This window comes from Haliotis rufescens, unplaced genomic scaffold (genome assembly GCF_023055435.1).
Source record: "Haliotis rufescens isolate VD_foot unplaced genomic scaffold, xgHalRufe1.0.p SCAF_3, whole genome shotgun sequence".
NCBI lineage: Eukaryota > Metazoa > Mollusca > Gastropoda > Lepetellida > Haliotidae > Haliotis > Haliotis rufescens.
The window spans coordinates 40,251,727-40,272,230 of NW_025964001.1; the positions used below are offsets into that span (position 1 = coordinate 40,251,727).

Below are 20,504 nucleotides of genomic sequence, written 5' to 3' on the forward strand. Positions count from 1 at the left end.
AAATGTTCTCCAAACTATAAACAAACAAACAACTACACATCATTATTCAAATTTTTAGCAAAATTATATACTGAGCATAACATAGTGTTGAAGTCGGTGAAATCACTTAAATATGTTTATTCTCATGATTTCTTCATTAAGGAAATTAGGTTTAAGGGGTAAAATGTGACTATGAAAGGATGAGAATCACTCAAACTATAAAAACTACATCAAACCAGTACTTGTCATCATACTATGAAGCACCAAAGATACATCCCTTGTATACTGAAATATATATGTTTGAATCGGAGTTTACCATGAACTCCTTTCATCCTTGAAATCCATTCTTGTATAGGTTAATCCTTGAAGGATTTGAAGCAGGGTGCTTTGAGATAAAGTGTTGATTAGGTTAACTAACAATTATTTTCTAATCCTAGTTGAAGTGAGTGAGTGAGTGAATGTTGTTTTAAGCCGAAATGAGCAATCTTCCAGTTATGTCTCGCTGGAATTTTGCTAAAAGTGGCATAAGACTACTCACTCACTCACTCACTCCAGCTATGCCACACTAGCCTGTAATGATTTGAGTCTAGTTGAGACAAACAAGTGGTCAACAGCATGAGCAACCCGACCCATCAGGGTATGATGACACACAGTCAGCTAGGTCACATGTTGTAGTCACCAATCCTCACTAGAAGTCATTACAAGCATGAGGTCTCTTCTGCCCCAGAATATCCACAGTGTGGCTCACAAGAGTGAACTTGTGTTTTGTTTAGTGCCACTTTTAACAGTTTGTTATATATATTTACCACTTTGCTGAAACATTGGAGCAAGGGTATGGGGCTGACAAAGCAAGAAACATAATTAGAGCAAATTTGGGATTATGGAGTTAGGATTCTTGAACACCAAAGGGACACAACTCTACACATAGAATTGTGGCATGTTAGACAACTTAGCCATCAATTCCCCCTGGTCCCTGTTCTACAAAGTGATCTTAGCAATAAAACTATCATAAGCCAATATGAAAGTATAAGAGTTACGATCACCTTAGCTACCCATTCCCCCTGGTCCCTGTTCTACAAAGTGATCTTAGCAATACAACTATCGTAAGCCAATATGAAAGTATAAGAGTTACGATCACCTTAGCCACCCATTCCCCCTGGTCCCTGTTCTACAAAGTGATCTTAGCAATAAAACTATCGTAAGCCAATATGAAAGTATAAGAGTTACGATCACCTTAGCCACCCATTCCCCCTGGTCCCTGTTCTACAAAGTGATCTTAGCAATAAAACTATCGTAAGCCAATATGAAAGAATAAGAGTAATGATCACCTTAGCCACCCATTCCCCCTGGTCCCTGTTCTACAAATTGATCTTAGCAATAAAACTATCGTAAGCCAATATGAAAGTCTAAGAGTTACGATCACCTTAGCCACCCATTCCCCCTGGTCCCTGTTCTACAAAGCGATCTTAACAATACAACTATTGTAAGCCAATATGAAAGAATAAGAGTTACGATCACCTTAGCCACCCATTCCCCCTGGTCCCTGTTCTACAAAGCGATCTTAACAATACAACTATTGTAAGCCAATATGAAAGAATAAGAGTTACGATCACCTTAGCCACCCATTCCCCCTGGTCCCTGTTCTACAAAGTGATCTTAGCAATAAAACTATCGTAAGCCAATATGAAAGAATAAGAGTAATGATCACCTTAGCCACCCATTCCCCCTGGTCCCTGTTCTACAAAGTGATCTTAGCAATAAAACTAGCGTAAGCCAATATGAAAGTCTAAGAGTTACGATCACCTTAGCCACCCATTCCCCCTGGTCCCTGTTCTACAAAGCGATCTTAACAATACAACTATTGTAAGCCAATATGAAAGAATAAGAGTTACGATCACCTTAGCCACCCATTCCCCCTGGTCCCTGTTCTAGAAAGCGATCTTAGCAATACAACTATCGTAAGCCAATATGAAAGTATAAGAGTTATGATCACCTTAGCCACCCATTCCCCCTGGTCCCTGTTCTACAAAGTGATCTTAGCGATACAACTATCGTAAGCCAATATGAAAGTCTAAGAGTTACGATCACCTTAGCCACCCATTCCCCCTGGTCCCTGTTCTACAAAGTGATCTTAGCAATACAACTATCGTAAGCCAATATGAAAGTATAAGAGTTACGATCACCTTAGCTACCCATTCCCCCTAGGCCCTGTTTCACAGAAGTGATCTATCTTAGCGATACAACTATCATAAGCCAATAGTAAAGCATAAGAGTAATGATCACCTCAGTACTAAGATCGCTTTGTGGAACAGGGCTCCACTTAAAGGGAAGGTAAGATGACTAGTACACATCAATCAACATTTAATCTCACTGCTTGCTACTGTAATGTCCTTTCACTCCCCCTCCCTCCCCTTGCCTTGCCCCAATCATGCTGACTTATCAATTATTTCAGTGTCAGTGTCTGTACCATTCATGTTTTGTTCATAAGAAACCAACAGAACTTTAAAAATTATTTGACTATTGTGTTCTTCAAACTGGCCCTATATTTAAACCTGTAGGTAGAGAAAGCCATTCGTAGGGTCAGATTTAGCTGAAAGATAAGAAACTGAGTGTTTTCTGTGGTAGGACTGTGAGAACCAGAGGGACACGCCCACTGGACAAAGTCCTGTTGTTTCAAGTGGGGAAGTGTTGTGTCCTTATGATGGAATGTGGTCAAGGAGGTAACACTTGACCCTCTCCTTCTACATGGTCACAGTGACCTTCCCAGGCCTGACTCCATCCTCTCACTGGTGACCGCCTCCATGGTCGAATGAAGTGAGTGTCTGCCAAGGTCGGTGGTCACGTTGTGTCTTGGGTATATGACAATGGTATGACACATGGTCACACTGTGCCTGGCGTATATGACAATGGTATGAAACATGGACACATTGTGCCTGGCGTATTTGACAATGGTATGAAACATGGACACATTGTGCCTGGTGTATATGACAATGGTATGACACATGGACACATTGTGCCTGGCGTATATGACAATGGTATGACACATGGTCACATTGTGCCTGGCGTATATGACAATGGTATGACACATGGACACATTGTGCCTGGCGTATATGACAATGGTATGACACATGGTCACATTGTGCCTGGCGTATATGACAATGGTATGACACATGGACGCATTGTGCCTGGCGTATATGACAATGGTATGACACATGGACGCATTGTGCCTGGCATATAAGACAATGGTATGACACATGGTCACACTGTGCCTGGCGTATATGACAATGGTATGACACATGGACACATTGTGCCTAGCGTATATGACAATGGTATGACACATGGACACATTGTGCCTGGCGTATATGACAATGGTATGACACATGGTCACATTGTGCCTGGCGTATATGACAATGGTATGACACATGGACACATTGTGCCTAGCGTATATGACAATGGTATGACACATGGTCACATTGTGCCTAGCGTATATGACAATGGTATGACACATGGTCACATTGTGCCTGGCGTATATGACAATGGTATGACACATGGACATATTGTATTGTGTATATGACAATAGTATGACACATGAACACATTATGTCTTGTGTATACGACAAGGCACATTAACAACCATGAGAAACAGACACAGATGTATAAAACAATCACACACTGACAGCTCCGTGAGAATGTCGACTCATCAATAGACCCACACAGATGCCCAGCAGCCAAGATGACAAGACGTCACAAGTCCAGTAATGTATTCCTAACCACACACTCCATTAGCAACTGTCCCAGAAGCTACTTCTACTGAACTGAGGTCAATGAATGCGCTGATTACTCAAATCTCCATATGATAGGGTTATGCACTGACTGTGAGACTTACAGACATTCATAGGAACATGACCCACAATAGAAGCATTGTGTTCACTTGTTGTGAATATATTAACACAATTGATGTGTCCACAATACTGACCATACCCTGTATAATACCTTCTTGTCGTCCTTCACAGAGTAAATATACCAGTCTACACAGGAGATGAAGATGGCTGTCAAGATGTTCCCATCTGTTCCTGGGTCATCTAGGATCACTAGCCACTGAATACATTCGACAAATGTTTACAGGTAACGCATTTGTCAGAAGCTATGATGGGAGATTCTTTAGAACATTTTAACCATTGCAATAAAATCGTGATACTTAAATACAAAAACTGTTTCTTATTTCTTGTTTTACCATGTGGGGATTCTGGGTTAGAATTAGATCCAATTGATCTGGGCCCACTTGCACAAAGCGATCTTAGCGCTAAGATGATCGTAACTCCCATACTTTAACAAAGGCTTACAATAGTCTTAGCGCTAAGATAGCTTTGTGCAAGTGGGCTCGGTGACTTTGTTGATGGGGTGTCCCCATACCCAGACAGATTTGGTCGTTGCTCACAATATCAATCACTGGATCATCTGGGTCCACTTGCACAAAGCGATCTTAGCGCTACGGCTATTGTAAGCCTATGTTAAAGTATGGGAGTTAAGATCATCTTAGCGCTAAGATCGCTTTGTGCAAGTGGGCCCTGGTCAAGCCTTAATTACATGTATTTACAGGCCGCCGCCATAAAGCTGGAGTATTGCTGTGTTCAGTGTCAAACAACAAACAAACAAACAAACAAACAAACAAACAAACAAACAAACAAATATTTCTTGGTTTAAAGATGGTTTTGTGAAAACTTTTCGTCAAAATAAATAAAAAGTGTTTAACACAAAATACACAATTCAAATATTTTAAAAACTTATTAATAACTTCATAAAAAAGATATTTCAATGAACCAAAAAAGCAAAAATTCTGCTTTAAAAGTCTGGGATCCCATTTCAGCAATAAATGAATGAAAAGGCAATGTCTCTGCTTCTGTCACAAGATTCCATCAGTCTATATGACTTGAAGGTATAGAAATAAACCTTATTTCCTCAATAAACATATAATGACTGGAGGGTGAGCATTAACTTATAAGAGGACATTAAATCACACAGAGTGTGTGAAAGAAGAATTTAAGAGCATATATACACATGTATACTGATTCATAAAAAAATTATAATAAACATAAATGTTAAAATGTACATTTGTTCAATCTTTTTACCCACATGAGGAATATGTGAGAACAGAAAAATATTGTGTGTCAATATATCTCACTTAATTGAGATTGTCTTCATATTATATGATCTTGTTGATAATGATGTGCTGTGGTTCTGACTGGTAGGTTGTTCAACCACTGTTTTGTTTGATCCACATTTAATAATTTACATGTCACCATTGTATTGGCTGTATGCCTACAGTGTTTTTATTTCATTTTCTGATTTGTCTATCCATAAAACCCAAAAAGAGAAAGTGTTGCCTTTCATGCAACCTTATGCTCAATTTCTTTCTTAACATCGTAGTCTAATTTTGTTATCTAAGCAAAACTAGTACACAAAAGTTAAAAACTCATATTATAACTTTATAGCAAAGTTACTTTTAACTTAATGTTAACAATTGTAATGTCAGACCAATATTATTTCTTGTTTAACAAATTATCTTCATCAAATGCAGGAGGCAGTATGAAAAATGTTAATTTGAGGTTAAGTTTTTGAAAAAATGAACTTGAAATAAATTTACAAAAGTTTGAAGAAAAAAAATAATTTTCAAATAAACATCATTTATAATTTAAAAAAATAATAATTCTAACTGTTGCAAAAGTTAAAGAAGCTCGTTAAAAAATAATATGCATTGATCTGGCCTAATAGTATAATTAAATCTCCAGACTCCAGAACAGCAGAAAAAGGGTCAGAGAATGAAAATTGTATTCCCCAGTGAGAACACTGTTAGGTTATTGTCTAAGAACCAATTGTTTCCACTTTCTGTCATTAAAGCACCCTTCACTCACAGAAATGTGCTTGGTCCTCAGTGCGAGACTGAAACCCTCCCCGGATGCTAGTAAAGACCTCCTCTGGCTTATAGGAATGGTATTTATTCAATTTACTTTATCTGATTCATGGAAAATTAATGAATTTTAAATTTTGTTGTGGTGTAATGTTTTCCATTGGCTGTGCAGGAAAACATTCATCATAAATACAAAATGAAAGCACCAGTCTTTTATTGAGAAATGTGGAGTTTGGGTCTCACTTTGAGTATACGCCTTCAAAGAGGTCTCTGGAAAAATTGTCAGAAAAATTTCACAAATTTTCAGCTCATCAAATGTTCATGAAGTGTCTCGGCTTGAGAAATGAGACTGTTCCCAGAGGAAGTCATGCCAAGTTTGTCTTTATTGACTGCAAGGATTTAAAATCAATGTTTAATTCATTTATTTGTATCAAGTTGCTGTGAGCTTGTTCAAAATTTATCAGCCTTTTGATAGGACAGCATGCATAACAGTAAATTCAACAAGAAGTTCCAAAGCTGTGTTACATGAAATCAGATGTATTAAATCACAAAGTACAAAGTCTCATGTTCTTTGGCTGAAGACACTTGATGAAATCGTGAACAGTGAGTGAGTGAGTGAGGGATGTTTTGGCTGATCTAGCAAACCTTTAAGTCCATTTTATCTAGTAACACACCTACAAACACTTCCTAATCAGTAGACATTCCAAGATAAAGGCATACTTCACATGTTAGAGAGACAACATTTGACCAGATATCTTAATCACTGTTGTATAGCTATCTGTGTTGTAGGACAGTGCTAGGAGGAGTGACACATGCTACAGTTGTTGCTACAGATGTTGCTACAGATTGTTGTGGGTTAAGATAAGTAATGATAAGGGCACTTGTTGGCCCACTGGAAATGAAACAAGAACCATCTGGAACTGGAACTTTCAAATTCAGCATATTTATGGATGTTTATTTTATGACAGACAACTAGTCTTTCTTCTTCTTAGCATTTGCAAGTGTTTGACTTATTATGTGGTCAAGTACAAGGATGTGACAAAAACTGGAGTCTAGAGTCTGGAGTCTGGACCGAAGATTTTTAAATCATATATGATATAAAATGCCAGGCAAAAGAAAGTAAACACTTATAGGATTTGACTAAAGATTTACAAATATTATCAAAACATTATTAAGCTGAAAACAGTCGCAGAAACACTGCAAACTTAAGGTCCAAGGGCAACTTTGCATGTAATATACCTGTATCAAATACATTACCATTGAATAACATATTTCTTGTTTGTTTCATTTTTAGTCACCATCAAACATGGGTGTATATTTTCTTTGGCCAGTCAGTTTATGTGTAGTCGTTACCTTTGTTTCCTATGATTGGGTTAGTTACTCATCTTCTGACATATACTAGAAAAAAATATAGTGGACAAAAAGGTTTCCATGTCACATCCCGCCCTTTGCCAAATCGTGATCCTACATGCAAGCATCTGAATGCTGGGTAAAATAGCACAGGCTCCCAGCAAGGGATGGTCTTTTCTGATGATGTCTGTAAGGGGCACTGGTGGCCAAGTCATAGCTCTGAGCCATGACAGTGGAGTTTATATATATATACACATATTTATTTTTTTAATAAAAGCCTAGGCATGTCTAGATCAAACTAAACCAAGACTAGTTTCCTTGATTCCACATATGAAAACAGCAGAGGTGGAAAGGTTCTTTAGGAAACAAATTACAATTATTTTAATGAAATCTTTTTATAGATTAAGTGTTAGTCTAGCCGAGTTTTCTAAGGTGCCACAATGTTGTGTACAGAGTTGCATCTCTTGGGCACCCCAGAAATCCTGGGTTTGAATCCTGGTTTGCACAAATATCTAGGTTTGTCGGCACCATACCCATGCTAATGGGTTTCATCAAAGTAGTAAATGTTTGAGACCTGCATCACTTCAGGCTTTCCTCCCACGTTAAGCTTACATGCCGTGATGTAACTGGAATACAGTTAAAAACGGCATTAAAACCAACTCACTCACTCTGTAACCTTTGTCATTTTGACCACCTAATCCTCATTTAAGTTTCTTTTATGACAGAATTAAACAGTCCAAAAGTATCAACCACAGATGTCAGATGTCTTTGAGACTATAAAGCCCTGCTATTGATAATCAATGTATTAAGCTAAATAGATTATAATGCAAAATAAATTCAGACGTAAACTTAAGATAATGTTCTTGGGACAACATATCCCTCAAAATATCCATAATATTTATTCATGTTCATCACCACAAATATGTAACATTCATATTGAATTTCACACTAAGTCACATCACTATTGAAAATTAGGTTAAAGGTGTTCTGGACAATGGATAGACATTGACCTAGAGCGTTTCATTACTGTTACAGTCCTCATTAAGTCCACACCAGGTCATGACTCAGTCATTGATGGGCTTTGAAGATACAATAAATTTTACAGTCAGATGCGGTTGTAAATACCCATGAGTTAGTGGGATGTTGTCCGAATGATATGTAACAATGACAATAGTCAGTTGGTCAGTGTATGTGATATCATTGTTCTACACTGGTCAGAGGGTCAGTGGGTCAGCTTGCTATACAACTCAGATGGAAGATAATACTGTTTACTGCTTGAGGATATGAAACTTTCACACCTCATCATGTAAGATGTAAGATTACAATGTAACAAACAGGATTATTACTACCCCGCAGTTAAAAGTTCACATCTTGGCATTACATCCAAGAACACTTTTATGGTTAAAGAACTTTGCTTACTATACTATTTAACAAAATAGACCATGCCATGACTGATTAACTATAGTAATATGAAAGAATTGTGAGGTCCTGAACTTTTTTGGAAATGGAGGCTGAAATAAAAATTCAATTAATTTGTTTATTTTCTTTGAAGTAGTATATGCGTAAGGTGGGATGGAGGTGGAGCCTACAGTTTAGGAGTTCATGGGTCTACTCACACTATCACAGAGAGGCATATGTTCTTCATTTGTTCATAAGAGAGGTGGTCAGAATCCCTGGACACAACCCACCCCAGATCTGCCAGTGCAGAGGGGGTGGGGAGGTTCTGTCAGTTAAGGGGGGAAATGTAGGGTGTTTATTGGTAACATTCTAAATTTTCACAGAAGATTCATTTTTCTGTATTAAATTTTCACAGAGATCAGCAGCATATATCACGTTTACATCATGACTTTGATTTCAAAAGATTTGAAACAAATAATTTTATCAAGTATATTTTTGCATGTAAATCCAGCTGTTTAATTCCTGTTCATTTCTATAATTCCATTGGAAATATAGCATCCTGCAAATCGGTTGGTTTTGGATGCAGGCTTTCCAAGAACAGAAATTTAAAAAGGGCAGGTTTTTTTCTGTAATCCATCTTGTACATCATAGCAGTGAACCATTGAATCTCCCACTTGTCTGCCTGAGATAAGAATGAAATTTTGTCTCTCATATAAACATTTCTGTGGTCACAGCTGCAAGTCAAAAACATAACGTATTTACTTTTGTACTGAGTTAACCAGAATCCTAGCTGGAGAGGTTGTTGAAAATCTATAAATATACAACCCCGATCGGCATCATCAGGTTTTTTGTATGCTTGCTGATGAGGATAAGATTGTTCATAATGATGATTATTTTCTTGTTATGGTGAGATATTTGTTTATACTTTTAATGAATTGACATATAACATTATCAAGATTTGTCCAGTTTGTTCATTTTTTGGTTCATGTAGTATTACCTCCTGTATTATCCAGTGTATTTTATGTCCAGTCTCTTCTGATAAACACCAAACACTGATTTGCCACTAGACTAGAGTAGTCTATGAAATCTTTTATTAAATAATACATTTCTCTCCTTGAAATTTTTTTCTGATGCTGATTTCATTGTGGAATAGACCCTTGAAGATCCGGGGTAGAATAGGTCTTCAGTAACCCATGCTTGCCATAAAAGGCAGATCAGGTGGTCAGGCTCGCTGACTTGGTTGATACATGTCATGGTATCCCAATTTTTTCGTGGATCGATGCTCATGATGTCAATCACTGGATTGGCTGGTTGAGACGCGATGATTTACAGACAGCCGTCATATAGCTGGAATATTACTGAGTGTGCCGTTAAACAACAAACAAACAAATCATTGTGGAAGAGAGCTGACTATAGACTTGTTTTTTATAATCTAGACTGGATTTGGCTTCAAATTATATATATATTCCACAGACCCTGCGAATATATTAAAAGTCAAGTCTAGATTGCCTCAACCCTGAAATTAGGGATTGTTCTGGGCTCCACTTGGATATTATGTTTTTTATTTTGTGGATATATATTTTTAAATAAGATTATTTCTGGGACAAAATGTCAGTCAAGTGCAGGACAAAATTCGCCATAAGGCAATGTTTTGGGTCAGCTTCAAATGACACAATGCTAAAAACAGCTGTCTTATCAAATGTCATGATTAAAACAAGTGGTCATGTAACTAAGTTCTCAACTCATCTTGTTGCATAATATCTCAAATATCAGTAAGAACATCAGGTAGCGTAAGGACACACACACCCTCCCACGCTCCCACCCCTGCTTTGGAATCCGCATGGGACATTCGAGGGACTTCACTTGGTCAAGATTACATGGTTGAGAAGCAAATTTGGGAAATCATTGCATTAATCTGACAGCCAAAAAATAATTTTTGTTCTTAACATTTTAATCCTGTTATAATCAGGCAGGTCATAAACTTTATGTAAATGTTTTCGAAAGATGTTTTTAAGGAGAAAATTGATCACTAACTTTCATTACCAGTATATCCAAAATTCTTTTTATTGATTTTAAGCCCTCCAATTTATACATTGTTTAAGTACATTTTTAGTTTTTAGTGATGTTTCCTTTTAGAGACTGGAGGGAGGTAAGGAGGAAATTAGTGCTATTTTCTTTTGTCATAAAACTACATATGTCACTTGACTTGCTACCCTTCTTTAGCCAGGTTCCCCTTGAAGATCCTGGTCAGAATTGGTATTCAACAACCCATGCTTGTTGTAAGAGACGGGTTTGGGTGGTCAGGCTCAGTGACTTGGTTGATGCATGTCATCATGGTACAACTGTGTAGATTGATGCTCATGATGTCAATCATTGGATTGTCTGATCCAGACTTGATTATTTACAGACAGCTGTCATTTAGCTGGAATATTGCTGAATGTGGCCTTAAATGTTAGATGTTAAAAAACAAACAAACAAACTAGAGCCAGGTTGACACACATAAACAACAGTTGTTGTTATGTCTAGAAAATGTTATCTCTCTCTTATAGTTATATATGCTTATATCACAGAAGTCTGAATTTCAGATAATAATAATAATAATAATAATAATAATAATAATAATAATAAAATTTTAAAAAATGAATCAAGAGTTTATAATGCTAAAACACCAACACAAAAGGACTTCTTGTCTCTTGAAACTCGAAATCAAATATTCATAAAAGGAAAGTACATATTTCTTCAGTTGGATAACTGAAATATATTTCATATTGATTGACATCCAGCTGTTCCTCATATCCAACCATGTTCAATAGCTGTCAATCACACGTCCACATTGTTCCACATAGTTCATGACCTTAACCTATTTATACTACAAGTACTGTTATGTATATTTATCACCACACAGCCTGTTGTCCATCTTGGTAGGCAGAACTTGACCTTGAAAGATTTGGATATCCACTATCCCCACTGGATTGTGAATGTAATCAGTGACCTGGGTCACTGAAACTGGACACAAGGCAACAGCAGGAAGCTGGCTTGTGGTCACTGACACACCTGTAATTAACAACCACCATGCTAATTACTGTCCATTTAAAAGTAGCCATCAGCTGAACCCATCTGGATTTAGGCATTGACCAAGGTGAACATTTCACATCCAATTTGGGTTGTTATCTGCTTCGGATCTGGTTCCAATAAAATAGAAAAGACGTTAACTTCCGATGGGTATAATTTGATGAATTTTATGTGATAAATCTTCTTGATGGATGGGCGTTAAGAATAGGGGCAGCAAACAAGGTAAAACAAGGTTTTGAAACTGGTACTAGTCCTATAGTATAATACCAACATTCTTTATTTTAAGGTGGGGCGGTGGGGTAGCCTATTGGTAAAAGCGTTCGCTCGTCACAACGAAGGCCAGGTTCGATTCCCCACATGGGTACAATGTGTAAAGCTCATTTCTGATGTTCCTGCTGTGTTATTGCTGGAATATTGCTAAAGCGGCATAAAACCATACTCTCTCAGTCATGAAGTTTAAGATAGACCAAGGACTTGCAGAAACTGACACAATTGGTCTTTTTTATATACATCATCACAAGGACGAGAAAATGAGATGAGTTAGGTTTACCTCTGTATCAGGAGATACATCTGTTTGGTAATTCCTTCTGAAAGAACGAGTCCATAATTATTTCGATTAAGTCCAGTTGATTCAAGGATATGCTTTCTATAAGGAAAAAGATGATGCTGTCATAATAAAACTGGCTATATATGTTAAAAATGCAATATCTCTCAGAAACAAATTGTTAAACATTAGTATATATCCAAATATGTAAAACTACTAAAATGGTCAAGAAGCCTTAAATGCCATAAATATCTCTCACATGCTTGTTGGTTATAAAATTATTTGTAAAACAAGTACATGTATTAGAATTGGACTGGCCAAATTTGAAGTTATTTTTTCTTTATCTGTTTTTAGATTCCATCAACCCTACAATGAAAAGTAAAAATATAGATTGTAAAATGCACTATTCTTTCAATTCACTGGATGCCAACTTGCGTTTATCACAGAAACAATTGCGCATACAATTAGTGAATGTGTTGAGTGTGACCAGTATTCCATTTATATCACAGCGAGTCAGCTTGATGTGCAGGGTAGGAGGGAAGTGATGCAGGCCTCAGACGGTTACCCGGTACCACTTTGGTGAAACTCACCTGCACAGGTATGGTGCTGACCTGGAATGATAATCGGGCAAACCGAGATTCAAACCTACAATCATAGGTTTGTGGCATACATATTGAAGACACAGCAAGAAAATAAATTGCAATGGGCCTATTGATGAGTTAAGCTAACATCAGTAACGCTGCAGACAAGGCATTATATTTATATTACCAAAATTATATTTACAAAACAAAACAAATTAATTTTTTGTCCACAACAGACTACATTTTTACCAAAAAAGGATAAACCAAAAAATGTAAAAAAACTTAACTCTGGATTGAATATGATTTTTATACTGCTTTCATTAATATTCCAGTGATGACCACATGGGACACAGTGGATGGACTGACACATCTTGTCATGTGAGAAACAAACCCATGTGTTTGGCATGACCAGACCCGCTAGGCTACCTAACCAACCCTTGGTACGTCACAGCCTACATACACAAGACACAGTGTTATGATTCAAAGATGAGGCTACAACTAGGATGCCTTGTCCTCCCATGACTGCAATGCCTGGCAACCTGCAGCTGTATCAACTCACACTGAGTAACTTTCCTTATGAAATATGTTTTTATCTGTTTTAGATATACAACATTAAATATAGATCTCAACATGTGGAAAGTTTAGTCCTTATCTGTCCCTCACTACTCCCCCGCACTGTCAGCGAAGTCAGGAGTGGGCGGTCGTGTTTAGAATGAACCTACATGGTAAATAAATGTGTTTGAGTTGTATCTTTGTACAACATTGCTAAAATGCGGTGAAAAATCGGGAGTCAGTTAATTAACTGATAAGGTTATCTTTTTCAAATTTGTTACTAAATTTACCAGAACATATGACAACTGATATGATTATTTCCTGTTTTGGTTGAATAAAATATTTTTTACATTAAACTTCAAGTTTATTACCTTTTATATCTGATGGAAATTAAAGAGTCAGTATTCATTGTTAAATATTGAACTCTATACTTTCCATTTGAACCCTATTGTAAGATTTGAAGAAACTCAAAATCAAATTTTGTTCTTCTATGTGCTAGAGGATATAGAGAGTTAAGATATCTAGTTATTTAGAATTGTTAACAATGAGGATGTTAAACTTGTGTTATTGTTCTGAAAAGTGGGTTCACTCTTAAATCCTACCTGGTACCCATGCAACTACATGGTTGTCGGGAAAATGTATAGTACTTTATCAATTTGTCATATTTTTTGGGTTATACCTTTAATCAAAACACAGCAATTTGTTTATTTCCATCCTTGTTTTTCTTCACATTTCAAGGAGGCTTAGTATTAATTAAACCAACACGATACATTAACATTGCCTGATTAAATGACATGATAATGGATTAGTGAAGGTATGAATGATAAATACACCCTTGACAGACAGTTCATCAGAGTCGGAGAAATGTAAATGGAGGTAAATCAGCATGTCTTGTGTCCAGACTTGGTCCCCTCTGCAGATCTATCATCACAGATCTATAGATCTATCCCATGGACTTGACTGTCCCCAAGTCAGATGTGCCAGAACACACTTGGAGCAGTTATGTCACTCTTTGACAGGATCTGTCAATCTGTCACAGAGGTATGTCAACATTGTCAATGAATGATCTTGTACAGTAACACACTCATGAGTATCTATCAATATGCAGTTGGGGCACCGTGTGGTTGGGGTATCACTTATGTTACATGTCTTCTCAATATGTCTTTATGAATGGTAAAAAACCTGACATGTCCCTTGAGTTGAAATTGAATGGCATTTTTTGGTTGTTGACCAATTTAATATTTTTTTTCAGATTTTCTCAATATCATTAAAATAACATTACAGTGTTCGCTACTGCCACACGATAACGAGTACTGGGTTCTGATTTTAATGAAATTGAGATTTTCTTGGTCAAAAGGCAAAATCTAAAAAATATATAATGTTGTCGGGATGATTTGAGGCTAATTACCATAAAATACCCCTTGAAAAGAAGTTGATACCAAAAATGTTAAAACATATTTTCAATCAAACAGCATATGTTGTTTTTTTAATTTATGTCACATATGAAAAAATTAGTGCAGTCTTATCCATAAAACATGAAAATGACTTCGCCCTGCTCGATAAAAGTACTTGTGTCTCCACTGAAAGTTTCAAACAGTGAAAATACGTGTTTGATCCTTACAATTTACACGCTTCTTATTACAAGCTTCTTCTAGTGTGCAAACCAAATAATTAAATTAGTCTTGCCTTAATTTTATTTTAAATTAGTCATCTTATGTTGAGGACTCCACACTGATAGCTCTGACATGCTTAAAGCAATGTACAGGTGTCTGAGGTGAATTCTACGACAACATTGCGACATACTCCATGCATTGATCTCCCCGTGAGCAGGTTCACCCACTTTCAAGCTCATTCACAGTAATGGCGGCCCCTATACATCATACTGTCAATATTTCTGAGATTGAAATGCATACTGTTATTTATTAAGTGCCTTGCAAGTCATCAATAAAGGTGGGTGATATTTTAAGGTAATTCAATACTTGAAAGTTTGAAAGATATAAAATGGTTGATATCACTAAGATTAAATAAGATGAAAGTAAAAAATGTATGTTTGCTATTCCAAAATAAAAAAATAATTTCAATACAGTTGTCTCTTTCAAGTGGAATGAAAAATGTTAATATTATACTAGTGAGGACTGAACTTATATTTGCATATAGATATATATTATGAATGGCTATATGCACCATGTGGGCTTGGTTGGGCATATGTAGAAACTTGTTGCAATAAAAATGTGATGAGGTGTCAGTTTTTATATTTTGGGCAGACCTGATTTCATGCCACCATCAGAAATACATTTAAAATTAAAATAGTTATATTTATTTTCATTTGTTCGGCCTCTCTATCTTTCATGGACAATTAAGTGAAATTGAAAAATAAAAACATAATAAACAACAAAAATCAAACCAAAAAAGTAACAATGAACTTTTAAAATAATTGAACTGATACAGTGTATACAGTTAATGGGCTTAAACATGGGAGGTCATATGTGTCAAGCTCTGTGAAGATCTGGGTTCGAATTGGTCTTCAGCAACCCATGGTTGATGTAAGAGGCAACTAATGGATTGGGTAGTCAGTCTCGCCGGGGGGGGGGGGGGGGATGACAAAATGGGGGGTCAGCAGAATTTGATTGTACCCTACCCAAAACAATCAAACTCACACACACACACACCACCCCACAACTCAACCCCCCATAACATATGGCCAGGCCCTAACAATTGTCAGTATGAACACTCTAATAAGGGCCTATTGCCAGTTGTTGTATGTGTAAGAGAATGTCTTGAAATATCAATGTAATCATTCACAGTTACCAAAATTGGCTTCATTATATTTAAATTTAACAAACAAGGTGGTACCATGGACAATAACCATCAAATTGTATGACTACCAATTCACCTGTCTTGTCAACCTAAAGTACACTGTTGATAAGATATGAAAATACATGGACATTATCCAAATTGATACGTTTTGACATGACAGACAGTAACGTGATAAGGAATTCCATGTCATTTGGGTGTAAAATGCAGAATATTCACCTTGTATTGTTCCATCAAATACAAGGTACACACTGGCATTAGAAGGGGATATAAAGCACAAACTATCTGCCTTTGAACTGATATCATATTTTTGCTTACTATGCTTATATTTGTGTTATTGATGGAAAATAAATCTGCTTTAATACATGTCTGTTTGCTTATTCATATGCTTATGTTGTGTACACAATGAATAAATGATTTATTTCCCTATTTAAAAAATCAGTTCAAGTTTTGAACTTCAAGGCAAAATCCCCGATCAAGTAAACTGATAAGAAACAGGACTAGCGTATTTATACAGCTGATATTAGGGCAGACACTATTGATTCTAAAGCAATCATGACACTCCAGGTCGCTGTGACCTGGTCAAAGGAGAACAGAACACACCTGTGCGAGCAGGTTAACGACTCAGACAGGTAACTTCAAATGACTGGAAACAGTTTACCTCGTGGAAACCACAAGGCAGACCCACCTGTAATCAAACCTTATTGTGGGTAAGACTGACCAATCACCTGTTCACCAATGGATGTCCCTTGCTACAAGCTCGTCAATGAGGGGCAAGGGAGCCTGCAATTATTTTCCAATGAGATGTTACACTACCTGTTTGGTCAGTGAGGGTTGTGATAGCCTAGATAGGCTGGGTTTCTCAGTGCAGACTTGATATATGGCGTAACAAAACAATTAAATGATCTGCCCCGGGGCAAATGCAATTGTGCATAAACCTGGCTTGGTCACATTAATGGGGGCTTTGGACCGGGGTTGGAAGGAAGTGGGGCTGATGTGAAGATAGACATCCGTTGTGGTGATGATATTATGGGATGTTATGATAACTGGACTTACAGATTGACTTTGATGTACAATCAAAATTTAACACTGCATTAACAGTATTTGGGTTATGTCAGCTTAATGTGAGAAAAAGCCCATGGTGAATGGGGTTTAAGTCTTGTTCAGGATTGTTGTACTTGAAGCTACAAACAACACAGTTCGGCAGCACAATTTACATTTCCAAATTTCTCTTAGTAGAATACTAGCCATATTCTACAATGTGGAAATGATTCTTTGTGAGTGAGTGAGTATGGTTTTATGCTGCTTTTAGCAATATTTCAGCAGTATCACGGTGGGGGACACCAGAAATCAGCTTCATACATTGTACCCATGTCGGGAATCGAACCCAGGCCTGCGGTGTGACGAGCAAACGCTTGATTACCCCTGATTACCATTTGAGAAATGTAGAACTGAAATAAAAAGACCCACCTCCCACCCCAAGTAAAAAGACTAAATTAATTAAAGAGTGAGGATTTAGTGATGAGGATTAGTAATGCAGACTAGTTATGCTTGGAACAGTATTCAGTTGTATGTGCAGGCACACTGGGAAGAAATCCTGAAGTGATGCCAGTTCTGGATGTTACAGCTTTGATGCAACCCATGAGCAGGGTACGGCGCTGACAATAGCAGGGTACGGTGCTGACAATAACAGGGTACAGTGCTGACAATAGCAGGTTACAGTGCTGACAATAGCAGGGTACGGTGCTGACATTAGCAGTGTACGGTGCTGACAATAGCAGGGTACAGTGCTGACAATAGCAGGGTACGGTGCTGACAATAGCAGGGTACGGTGCTGACACTAGCAGTGTACGGTGCTGACAATAGCAGGGTACGGTGCTGACAATAGCAGTGTACGGTGCTGACTATAGCAGGGTACAGTGCTGACAATAGCAGGGTACGGTGCTGACATTAGCAGTGTACGGTGCTGACAATAGCAGGGTATGGTGCTGACAATAGCAGGGTACGGTGCTGACACTAGCAGGGTACGGTGCTGACAATAACAGGGTACGGTGCTGACACTAGCAGGGTACGCTGCTGACAATAGCAGGGTACGCTGCTGACAATAACAGGGTATGGTGCTGACAATAGCAGTGTACAGTGCTGACAATAGCAGGGTATGGTGCTGACAGTAGCAGGGTATCGTGCTCACAATAGCAGGGTACGGTGCTGACAATAGCAGGGTACGGTGCTGACAGTAGCAGTGTATTGTGCTGACAATAGCAGGGTACGGTGCTGACACTAGCAGTGTACGGTGCTGACAATAGCAGGGTACGGTGCTGACAATAGCAGGGTATGGTGCTGACAATAGCACGGTACAGTGCTGACAATAGCAGGGTACGGTGCTGACATTAGCAGGGTACGGTGCTGACAATAGCAGGGTATGGTGCTGACAATAGCAGGGTACGGTGCTGACACTAGCAGGGTACGGTGCTGACAATAGCAGGGTACAGTGCTCACAATAGCAGGGTACAGTGCTGACACTAGCGGGGTACGCTGCTGACAATAGCAGTGTACGGTGCTGACAATAGCAGGGTACGGTGCTGACACTAGCAGTGTACGGTGCTGACAATAGCAGGGTACGGTGCTGACACTAGCAGTGTACGGTGCTGACAATAGCAGGGTACGGTGCTGACACTAGCAGTGTACGGTGCTGACAGTAACAGTGTATCGTGCTGACAATAGCAGGGTACGGTGCTGACACTAGCAGTGTACGGTGCTGACAATAGCAGGGTACGGTGCTGACACTAGCAGTGTACGGTGCTGACAATAGCAGGGTACGGTGCTGACACTAGCAGGGTACGGTGCTGACACTTGCAGGGTACGGTGCTGACACTAGCAGGGTACGGTGCTGACAATAAGAATCATAATGAAGGCAGTTATAATGAGGGATCATCAGATGCTGGATGCAACTCTGCACAACAAATTGTTGTGCCTTATTTGGCTTGATCATCCATGACTGCATGACCAGCACCATCCAAAAAAATACAAATAAAAACAAAACAAAACAAACAAACACCAGCCAACACAATACACACCCCAAAAACAAATAAAAACATTAAAAAAGTTAGTGAGCAAGTATAGTTTTATGCCATTGGGATTCACACATTGTACCCATGTGGGGAATGGAACCCTTTAACCACTGCTAATAAAAAAGACACAATAATGTGATCGAATGTGTGATTTTACATACTGTAGGTAAAAGTGTAGTATATCACCTGATGGATGCAGGTCAACTTAAAGGAGCTCTCCCACTTATAAAACAAATACACACAAAATGGTATTTCAATTTCTTGTCATCAAGACATCTTGCAAGAGTTTAAATGAACCTGCAGACGACTTTTAGTAAAATTACACACATATGTCAGCATACCCATTCAGATGAGTTCTTTCAGCCTCCAAATTAAGAAAACATCCCAGTTCAAATTAGACTGATTAAAAACCGATGTGAACACCATCAAGAATTTGTCCTCTCACCCTTTCCCACAAATGATAAATGGGAATGTGTTGGTTGATTGTGGCCTTTCTTTGATGAAAGTGGGTATCAATTACCAGCACATTCCAGTATCTATTTTCCCCCAACAGCTTAACACAATTACTCCTTCTACAAACATGTTAATCCATAACTTCAGGCTTTAAATCAGCGAGGCCATGTTCAGCTGTCTGTGGTCCATGTTTGCATGTCACACAGACAGACCTGGTGCTGTATTGTCTACCTGTATTTACACTGGCCGAGTCATGGGTCACTCACTGGCCACTGGCCATAATTAACAAAACAACAGCATTGGGCAAAACCCTGTGACCACTGGTCAGTATCAAGCAGTATCCAGAATCATTAAAGCAAAGACGTATATAGGTTTGATTAAAGGCTTTGAGTGGAATATTCTTTTCAAAAAAGATGGAAATTCATGTTTATGTTCTTGATCATCTGTCTGGAATAAAGCTTTAGTTGACAAAGTGACCCCTGAAAAGTCACATACATGTAGTTATAACGATTGGAGTCGTTGATTTTCTGTCTATGAAAGCAATATGGCTGGCAAGGTGATGATTTAATGCCAGGAACTGAAGTCCTTATCTTGTCCAACCGTAAGGTGGATAACTTCATATTGAAGTCCTTGGTTATCTGCCCTGATAAAAGACTCAGTTGACATGGTGATCAGTAGAATAGTAGCAACAAAGATTACAAGAAGTCCTTGTGTGACTGACTGTCTGCATAATCAACATGGCTAACAAGAGCAGTGGTACCTGTTAGAGGCTGATGTCCTTGA

General features: G+C 38.1%; 2 long non-coding RNA genes across 3 annotated transcripts; one reads left to right on the forward strand and one right to left on the reverse strand.

The window, feature by feature from the left end:
- The first annotated feature begins 1,951 nt into the window (after positions 1-1,951).
- On the forward strand, positions 1,952-13,701 carry LOC124122745. Its single transcript, XR_006859215.2, has 3 exons — positions 1,952-4,103; positions 12,760-12,848; positions 13,164-13,701. It is a non-coding gene; the product is annotated as an uncharacterized LOC124122745 (long non-coding RNA).
- Positions 11,279-17,154, reverse strand: LOC124122740. 2 transcript variants are annotated; one of them, XR_007223093.1, is made up of 3 exons: positions 17,014-17,154; positions 12,257-12,861; positions 11,279-11,816 (listed from the first exon to the last, which is right to left on the reverse strand). It is a non-coding gene; the product is annotated as an uncharacterized LOC124122740 (long non-coding RNA). The 2 variants fall into 2 exon arrangements; XR_007223094.1 differs by having other exon boundaries at positions 16,886-17,019.
- Positions 17,155-20,504: the final 3,350 nt, after the last annotated feature.